Raw genomic sequence first — 8478 nt, 5'->3', positions numbered from 1 at the left:
CAATTGTGCGGCAGTTTGAGCATTCTTTGGCATTGCCTTTCTTTGGGATTGGAATGAAAACTGACCTTTTCCAGTCCTATGGCTGCTGTTGAGTTTTCCAAATTTTCTGGCCTATTGAGTGCAGCACTTTCACAGCATCATCTTTCAGGATTTGAAATAGCTCAACTGGAATTTCATCACCTCCACTAGCTTTGTTCATACTGATGCTTTCCAAGGCCCACTTGACTTCACTTTCCAGGATGTCTGGCTCTAGGAGAGTGATCACACCATTGTGATTATCTGGGTCATGAAGATCTTTTTTGTATAGTTCTTCTGTGTATTCTTGCCACCTCTTCTTAATATCTTCTCTTCTGTTAGGTCCATACCATTTCTGTCCCTTATCAAACCCATCTTTGCATGAAATGTTCCCTTGGTATCTCTAATTTTCTTGAAGAGATCTCTAGTCTTTTCCATTCTGCTGTTTTCCTCTATTTCTTTGCATTGATTGCTGAGGAAGGCTTTCTTATCTCTCCTGGCTATTCTTTGGAACTTTGCATTCAAATGGGAATATCTTTCCTTTTCTTCTTTGCTTTTCGCTTCTCTTCTTTTCACAGCTATTTGTAAGGCCTCCTCAGACAACCATTTTACCTTTTTGCATTTCTTTTCCATGGGGATGGTCTGTCTCTCTAAATAAGGACTCTTTGATAAGAAACATAACCAGACAATTGTTATCACACTTGAGAAAAGAATGAACAACATATTATCAACTATCAATGACAACTCCTTACTGGCTGCCTTTGCTGTATCCCCTTGTCTACCAAACCTCTAAATGTTGGAACTTCAAGCTGCATACTTTATTCACATCTCTTTTTATACTCTTTCTCTAGATGTTCCCATCCAATTATTGAGCTTTAAATGCCATCTCTGTGCTTAGACTCCCCTGAGTTCCATGTTTCTGTGGTCAATGGTTTAACTTAAATTTTCAAAGAGAATAGCAATTTTGATATGGCAAAAACAGGATCTCTGATTCTTTCCCTACCCACCCTCTACCCCATACCTGCTCAGCTCCCAGTCTCACCTGTCCTTGTAAATGGCACTGATATCTGCATTTTTGGCTCAGACGAAAACCAGGCAATTAGCCTTGGTTCTTTTGGTTCACTTCTATCTCATATCTTATATCTCATGCGGAAGGCAATGGCAACCCATTCCAGTACTCTTGCCTGGAAAATCCCATGGATGGAGGAGCCTGGTAGGCTGCAGTCCATGGGATCGCTAAGAGTCGGACACGACTGAGCAACTTCACTTTCACTTTTCACTTTCATGCATTGGAGAAGGAAATGGCAACCCACTCCAGTGTTCTTGCCTGGAGAATCCCAGGTACGGTGGAGCCTGGTGGGCTGCTGTCTATGGGGTCACACAGAGTCAGACACAACTGAAGCGACTTAGCAGCAGCATCTCATATGATGAGGACTCCTATTTTTCTCAATTTCACCTTCTTCCACAGTAACAGAAATTCTTCCTGGGCGCCTGTGCAACCAGGACGAAGATTACATTTCCCAGCTTCTCTTGCAGCTAACTGTGGACTTGTGACTTAGTTCTGGCCGACTGGATGTAAATAGTGTTAAGGGGCCACTTTTTATCTCTTCTTTATCATTTCTTCTGTTTTGATGTTTTGAATAGTGGTGCTGCCTTGGACCACAAGGATGAGGGTCACATCCTACGGTGCTCTAACAGTGAGCTGTATGTGTATCATACACTGTCCAATCTGGAGACAGAATTTGAACAGGCAATGTGCCATATAAAGAATTATTAACTATTTATGGGAGGAGGGGAGCTCAGCGCTTCTTATATCACCATCTTGTTTGTCTTTGATTTCCCTTAAAGACTTTCTGTGACTTTTCAGTAAAGTTGGAGGTTAGGTATCTTGTTTGCTGATGGATTAGCAAAATCTTCTCTGTGACTTTTTCTAAATTGTTACAAGAAAAGTATTGGATGGGGTTAAGAATAAAGAAATAGGGCCTTCCTGATGGTCCAGTGGTTAAGAATCTGCCTGCCAATGCAGGGGACATGGATTTGATCCCTGGCCTGGGAAGGTCCCACATTCCACAAGGCAATTAAGCCCATGAGCCACAACTACTGAGCCCGCACACCTAGAGCCCATGCAGGGCAACAAGAGAAGCCACCACTGCAAGTCCATGCACTGCGACTCTAGATCAGCCCCCACTAGCAGCAATTAGAGGAAGCCCTCAGGCAGCATCAAAGACTCAGCGCAGCCAGAAAATAAAAAGGATAAAGAATTGATCTCTGCCCACTTCCATCAGGCCCTGAAATTAACTGGACTATTACATCTTGTCAAAAGACCTCGAACCTGCCCCTTCCAATCCGCTTTTTCTTCCCAACCCTCCTTACTGCAATATTGCAGCCACATCCCCTGGATATTTTATCAACAGAGGGAAATGCACATAGGTTTCTCCTTTGGGATCCTTAAAAACATTTTAAACCACAGGTTTGGCTCAATTTGAGGACCAAAGCCTTGAGTAGCTGTATACAGAGGGGTTTACGTAAACTCAAAGGCAACAGAAATTACCATGATTATAGAAAGCTGAGATGGAAGGAAAATTACACGTATCTCACTTGCCTCCGCAACACTATTTCTTTTAATCCATCCTCATTTGTTGATCAATCTGGCGGTAAACACTTCACAAGTGGCGTTTTAATCTTTTCCAGGAGTCCGAGAATAGCACTTAACAGCCCACAAGTATTTTCCCAACATTCAATATTATTTCCTTTTCTCAACCCTATGTTCCTAACTCTGAAGTGTTTGGGTCTTTTTATTTAGCCCAAGGTCTCCTAGGGCTTCACCGGGTCACTGGCTCCCATCACCGAGTAAAGAAATAAATCATTCCCAAGGTCCTTGGCTGGGCCAACTGTCCATCTCACACGAATTTGGCATTCCCCCAGAGTCACTGGTTAGCCTGCAGCACAGGAGAAGGGGGATGGTGCCTTAGTCCACTCACGTCCTTCATGATCTCTGACCTGATGACCTCCTCCCCCTCCCCTAGGGGTCCATTAAGATAGAAACAAGAGTCCTGGGCTTCCCTGGTGGCTCAGTAGTAAAGAATCCTCCTGCCAGTGCAGGAGACACAGGTTCGATCCCTGATCTGGGAAGATCCCACATGCCACGGAGCAACTGAGCCCATGCACTTGTGTTCTGCAACAGGAGAAGCCACTGCAGTGAGAAACCTGAGTACTGCAACTAGAGAGTAGCCCCCATACACCACAACTAGAGAAAAGCCCACATAGCAACAAAGACCCAGCGCAGCCACATAAATAAATTAATAGAAGCAAGAGTCCTAGAACCATTTTCAATATTTCCAAATTGCTAATGTTAATATAAGCTATAACACTCACTTGCGCCTTCCAGATTAAAACATCAGTCATCTCCTTAAACAGATAAGGTTAATGGATAGTCACCAACTCTGTGGCTATTCTATGGGCTAGTAACTTCCATAAAATAATCACCAACTCATAGTTTTTCCTCTGTTGCTCCTAACTCCTACATGATCCAAGTTACACTAATGATCCCACCTCTTCACACTGGACCATAATCCTGAGAAAAGCCTTCTACCTAAGTATTTCCAGGAAATCCTGGGGATGTCTCACAGAGGTTCAAGTCCCCTCAGCTCTCTGCACTTCTGGTCTCTTCATCTGTTTCAGCTCCCTCTGCTGGTCATTGCTACGTCCTTGGGGCCAGCTGCCCAGGGTGGACACCTTTGCCTTTTTCTTTCAGGAGGGGTCACCTGACTTTGAGGGGCTTAGCAGGATGGTTGACTGTGGCCAAGAAGTGGAGAATATGTCTATTTCTATATGGACTGATGCTGAAGTTGAAACTCCAAGACTTTGGCCACCTCATGAGAAGAGTTGACTCATTGGAAAAGACCCTGATGCTGGGAGGGATTGGGGGCAGGAGGAGAAGGGGACAACAGAGGATGAGATGGCTGGATGGCATCGCCGACTCAATGGACATGAGTTTGAGTAAACTCCAGGAGTTGGTGATGGACAAGGATGCCTGGCGTGCTGCGATTCATGGGGTCGCAAAGAGTCAGACACGACAGAGCAACTGAGCTGAACTGAACTGATACTTCTTTAGCATGCTTAGCCATTCAGTCATGTCCAACTCTTTGTATACTCTTTACAGACCCCATGGACTGTAGTCAGCCAGGATCCTTGGTCCAAGGGATTTTTCAGGCAAGAGTATTGGAGTGGGTTGCTGTTTCCTCCTCCAGGGTATCTTCCCAACACAGTGACTGAACCTGAGACTCCTGTGTCTCCTGCATTACATGCAGATTCTTCACCCACTAAGCCAGTGAGGCAGCCCATACTCCTTCAGAGGAAAACCAAACAAGGATGTTCATCCCCCAATATCGTAACATTTTCAGTGAAACGGTTCTTTCTGTTGGCACTTAGTGTCCACCTCCCCTCCTGTCCTGCCTTCATCCCTGATTCCATCAGATCTGGACATTGTAGGCAGAGTCATGCACTGTATTGGAAATTACACCTCCTTCCATGGATGTGGTCCATGTGACTGGGGCAGGCTCTCCTTGCCTGGGTCCTAGGGAATTCTTGCTGAGGAGGCTTCTCAAGCCTCTTGGCAAATTAAATTTTTACTGGGCCTGTCTATCAGGTTTCCAAATGTGCTGGACCTTTTCTGACCTCTACTGGTGGATAGAACTTAGGATCCTGTAAATTGAAAGCACCCTGTAAAGTTGATCCCATGACTCTGTTCTCATAAATAATGGAACAGGCTTTGGGGAAATTAAGAGATTCATTCAAAGCTCTGTAGCCATGTCTTGATCAATTTAAAAAAATCAATTAAGGGACTTCCCTGGTGGTCCAGAGGTTAAGAATCTACCTTGCCCCACAGAGGACTAGGGTTCAATGCCTGGTGGGGGAGCTAGGATTTCACATACCCCAGAGCAACTAAGCCCATAGGCCACAGCGAAAGATCCTATATGATGCAAAGAAAATTCTGCATGTTGCAACTAAGACTGGATGCAGCCAAATAAATAAATTTTTTAAAACCTTAGCAACTTAAATAAATAAATAAAATAAAATGCCAATGCCAGGTCACACTTCTAGGCCAAATTAATTGATCTGACTGGACCTCAGGCATTGGAATAAAAAAAGCCTGATAATTAATTAATACAGCTTTTGCAGTAGAAGATTTTAAAACTGGTGACTAAGGGCCATTGGAGTAGGGGGTGGGACTTTAGAGATCTGGATGTTGATGTCAGTGGGGCAACTGGCTCGACTTCGTGTTTCCACAATCACACCAGAGGCTTCTACTGCTGCCAAAGCTCTGCGTGAACTCCAATGGAGGAAACCTGGTTTGTTTTCCTCTTCATTTTCAGTACAAACACACTGCTCTGAGGAATCATTGTGAGACATTTGATTTAAGGCTGAAGACTAAGATGCAGGCCTGGAGTCCAACCATGGCTCCCTGGACCCCGGTGTGAATGAAGAGAGTGATTACTCTCAGGCAGCCTATGAGGACCAAGGCGATCCACAGTCCCAGAGTCAGCTTGGAAGTAATACAGATGGGAAATAGGAAACCTCATCACTCTGCTTCTTAGGGGAAGACAATAAAAGGTGGGCAAGTAAAAGAAATTTCAGATGAAGAATGTTTAAGCTTGAAAGGGAGACCAATTACTCAAAATCTTTATGACTGTACCAGTCCACTGTCTCGACTGCAAAAGAGAGAAACCAACTTTAGAAGCTTAAGCAGAAGGGGAATCTATCAGAAGTCCAGCTCCCCTGGAGGACCTGAGAGAATTGTTAGGATGGCTGGAGAACCAGGCTTGGAAGAAGGGCAAGGAACAGAGGGCACCCAGCCACTCACTGCATCTGGGTCATTCAGGACAGCCTGGGCCAGAGGAAATTGCTGCTGCTGCTGCTGCTGCCCCTGAACGCCCCATGGCACCCCAGGCCTGCCCCCCAGCCCTGCCACCACCAGATACTGGCCTCTCCTACTGCCCAAGGGCTGCTGGGCCCTGGACAAAGGGAACCACTACTGCCACCAGAACTGATTCCAAGCTGCTCTTTCTCTCATACCTCACTCCACCATGGGCCAGACTTGGGCCATGCGCGCCCTCAGTGGCTGCTGAAGAAGCAGAAAAAGCACCTACCTGCCTTTTCAGGTCTCCTACTAGTGGGTGGAACCCTGATTCCCAGCAACATTCACCCAGCACCTAGTTCCTTTGACATGGGAGGGGGGTTCAGATCATTGGTACCCACTGCACTCCTGTCTGGGGCTTCCCAGGTGGCACCATGGTAAAGAACCAACACAGGAGACATAAGAGACACAAGTTCAATCCCTGGGTCAGGAAGATCCCCTGGAGGAAGGCATGACAACCCACTGCAGTACTCTTGCCTGGAGAATCCCATGGGCAGAGGAACCTGGTGGGCTACGGTCCATGGGGATGCAAAGAGTCGGACACGACTGAAGTGACTTAACATGCACACACATGCTCATCTCTTAGGGCTGCCATACTAGAATACCACAGATGGTGGCTTAAACAACAGAAACTTTTTTCTCAAAGTTCTGGAACCTGAAAGCCCAAGATGAAGGTGTGGATGGGCTTGGATTCTCCTGAGGCCTCTCTTTCTCTCTGTGAACTCACTGTGCTGTCTCTGTGTGTATTCACATTTCCTCTTCTTGGGACTCCTCTGGTGGTCCAGTGGCTAAGGCTCCATACTCTCAATGCAAGGGGGCTGATTAGGGAACTAGATCCCACATGACTCAACTAAGATTGAAGATTCCACATGCTTACAACTAATACCTGGTACATCCAAACAGAATTAAAAGAAATAAATTTTTAAAAATAAAAATTAAAAGAAAAACATAAAAAAAACATTACTCAGCCATTAAAAAGAATTCATTTGAATCAGTTCTAATGAGATGGATGAAACTGGAGCCCATTATACAGAGCGAAGTAAGCCAGAAAGATAAAGACCATTACAGTACACTAACACATATATATGGAATTTAGAAAGATGGTAACGATAACCCTATATGCAAAACAGAAAAAGAGACTCAGATGTATAGAACAGACTTGTGGACTCTGTGGGAGAAGGCGAGGGTGGGATGTTTCAAGAGAACAGCATCGAAACATGTATATTATCTAGGGTGAAACAGATCACCAGCCCAGGTTGGATGCATGAGACAAGTGCTCGGGCCTGGTGCACTGGGAAGACCCAGAGGGATGGGGTGGAGAGGGAGGTGGGAGGGGGGACCGGGATGGGAAATACATGTAAATCCATGGCTAATTCATTTCAATGTATGACAAAAACCACTGCAATGTTGTAAAGTAATTAGCCTCCAACTAATAAAAATAAATGGAAAAAAAAAAAAGAAACCAGTTCTCCTCTTACAAGGACTTCAGTCAGATAGGGTCCTTTCTAATGACCTCATTTTAATTTAATCAAAGTGTTAATGGCTCGATCTCCAAACACAATCACATTCTGAGGCACTGGGTATTAGGCTTCAACACGTGAATTTGGGGGTGGACACATTCCGGCCGGCTGGAGAAGGACCTGGCAACCCACTTCAGTGTTCTTGACTGCAAAATCCTGTGGATAGAGGACTCTGGTGGGCTGTAGTCCATACTGTCATGAAAAGAGTCGGACATGACTAAGTGATTAAGCAACAACAATTCAATCAGCACCGTCCCAAACCAAGAAATGTCTAACCTCTGTGAGTGAAAACAGAGACAATAAGTAGGAGTGGGGTTGATAGGGTGGCTTCCTGGTGACTCAGGTATGGCTCACGCAGCGGCTCAGACAATAAATAATCCAGCTGCATGCGATGCAGGAGACCTGGGTTGGGAAGATCCCCTGGAGGAGGGTACGGCAACTACCCCAGTATTCTTGCCTGGAGAATCCCGTGGACAGAGGAGCCTGGTGGGCTACAGTCCATGGTGTCCCACAGAGTTGGACATGATTGAGCAACTAAGCATAGCACAAGTTGGAATGTGTTCAAAGGCGGGGCTGTGTGCTGTGTGCACGCTAAGTCACTTGAGTCGTGTCCAGAACTTTGTAACCCCATGAACTGTAGCCCGCCAGGCTCCTCTGTCTATGGGATTCTTCAGGCAAGAATACTGGAGTGGGTTGCCATGCCCTCCTCCAGGGGATCTTCCCCACCCAGCAATCAAACATGAGTCTCTTACATCTCCTGCATTAACAGGCGTGTTCTTTACCACTAGTGCCACATGGGAAGTCCAACACTTTGAAAGAAGACTTATTTGCTGCAGAAGAGAGGGGGCAGGTCTATGTGCCTCGGAAGCTCTTGCTGAATCCAGACACAGAAAGGGGACCACGGGCCTCCTGCCTTAGGGCCTGGCAGGCTCAGAAAGCTCTCATCTGAGGCCACAGTGACAAGAGCGGCAGGGACCCTCTTAAGTCTATTTCTTGGCACAGGAGGGGAAATTTTATATTTTTGGT

The sequence above is a fragment of the Odocoileus virginianus genome, chromosome 8 (genome assembly GCF_023699985.2).
Source record: "Odocoileus virginianus isolate 20LAN1187 ecotype Illinois chromosome 8, Ovbor_1.2, whole genome shotgun sequence".
Lineage (NCBI taxonomy): Eukaryota > Metazoa > Chordata > Mammalia > Artiodactyla > Cervidae > Odocoileus > Odocoileus virginianus.
This window is presented reverse-complemented; position numbering follows the sequence as displayed.